This window comes from Ailuropoda melanoleuca, unplaced genomic scaffold (assembly GCF_002007445.2).
Source record: "Ailuropoda melanoleuca isolate Jingjing unplaced genomic scaffold, ASM200744v2 unplaced-scaffold70559, whole genome shotgun sequence".
Taxonomy (NCBI): domain Eukaryota; kingdom Metazoa; phylum Chordata; class Mammalia; order Carnivora; family Ursidae; genus Ailuropoda; species Ailuropoda melanoleuca.
Genome location: NW_023245569.1, coordinates 1 through 1,920, shown reverse-complemented (window position 1 = coordinate 1,920; position 1,920 = coordinate 1). Strand labels below are relative to the sequence as shown.

General features: G+C 44.2%; 1 pseudogene; it reads right to left on the bottom strand.

Moving 5' to 3' along the window:
- Positions 1-14: 14 nt before the first annotated feature.
- LOC117800449 lies at positions 15-1,877 on the bottom strand (annotated as a pseudogene).
- Positions 1,878-1,920: the final 43 nt, after the last annotated feature.

The window sequence follows — 1,920 nt, the reverse complement described above, 5'->3', positions numbered from 1 at the left end:
GTTGCTGAAGGTTGGGTGGTTCGGCAATTTCTTAAAACATACAACAGTGAAATTTGCTGCATCGATGGACTCTTGCTTTTGCAAATGGATTTCCCTGCAGCATGTGGTGTTTGATAGCATTTACCCACAGGCGAACTTCTTTCAAGACTGGAGTCCATCCTCTCAAACCCTGCGGCTGCTTTACCAACTAAGTTTATGTAATATTCTGAATCCTTTGCCGTCATTTCAACAATCTTCACAGCATCTTCACCAGGAGAAGATTCCATCTCAAGAGACCACTTTCTTTACTCATCCATAAGAAGGAACGCCTCATCCATCAAGTTTTACCATGAGATTGCATCGATTCCGTCCCATCTTCGTGCTCCACATCTAGTTCTAGTTCCCCTGCTATTTCCACCACATCTGTAGTTACTTCCTCCACTGAAGCCCTGAACCCCTCACAGTCCTCCACGAGGGCTGGAATTCACTTCTTCCAAACCCCTGTGAATGTTGATTTTTGACCTCTTCCCATGAATCACAATGTTCTTAATGGCATCTACAGTGGTGCAACCTTTCCAGAAGGTTTTCAGTTTACACTGCCGAGACCCATCAGAGAAATCACTACTTATGGCAGCTGTAGCCTTGGGAAAGGTATTTCTTAAACAAGAAGACTTGAAAGTTGAAATTACTCCTTGATCCACGGACTGCAAGATGGGTGCTGTGTTAGCAGCCATGAAAACAATATTTGTCTTGTTGTACATTTCCGTCAGAGCTCTTGGGTGACCAGGGACACTGTCAATGAGCAGTCATGTTTTGAAAGGAATCTCTTCTTCCGAGCACTAGGTCTCATCAGTGGGCTTAAAGTATTCAGTAAACCGTGCTGTGAACAGATGTGCTGCCAGCCAGGCTTTGTTGTTCCATTTAGAGAGCACAGGTAGAGTAGATTTAAGCATAATTCTTAAGGGCCCTAGGATTTTCAGAATGGTAGATGAGCACTGGCTTCAACATAAAGTCACCCACTGCATTAGCCTCTAACCAGAGAGTCAGCCCGTCTTTTGAAGCTTTGAAGCCAGGCATTGATTTCTCCTCTCCAGCTATGAGAGTGTCATCGTCCTCCAAAAGAAGGCGGTTTTATGTCCATTGGAAATCTATTGTTTAGGGCAGCCACCTTCATTAATGATCTTAGCTACATCTTCTGGATAAGTTGCTGCAGCTTCCACATCAGCACTTGCTGCTCCACCTTGCACTTTCATGTTCTGGAGATGGCCTCTTTCCTTAAACCTCCCCAACCAACCTCTGCTAGCTTCAGGCTTTTCTTCTGCAGCTTCCACACCCCCCTCAGCCTTCACAGTACTGAAGAGAGTTAGCCTTGCTTTGGATTAGGCTTTGACTTAAGGGAATGTTGTGGCTGGTGTGCTCTTCTGTGCGGAGCACTAAAATGTTCTCCGTATCAGCAACAAGGCAGTTTCACTTTATCATCATTCATGTGTTCAATGGAGAAGCACTTTTAATTTCCTTCAAGAACTTTTCCTTTGCATTCACAACTTGGCCAACGGCTTGGCACAAGAGGCCTACCTTCTGGTTTATCTTGGCTTTCAACATGCCTTCTTAACTATGCTTAATCATTCTAAGTTTTTGATTTTAAGTGAGAGATGGCAACCCTTCCTTTCACTCGAACACTTGGAGGCCATTGTAGGGTTATTAGTTGGTCCAATCTCAATATTTTTGTGTCTCAGGGAACAGGAAAGAAGGCTTGAGGAGAGGGGGAAAGATGGGAGAATGGCCATGGAAGGAGCAGTCAGAACGCATACAACATTTATCAGTTAAGCTAGCCGCTTTATATGGGTGTGGTTCGTGGTGCCCCAAAACAATTACAATAGTAACATCAAAGACCTCCGACTGCAGATCACCACAGCAAATATAATAATAATGAAAAAGGCT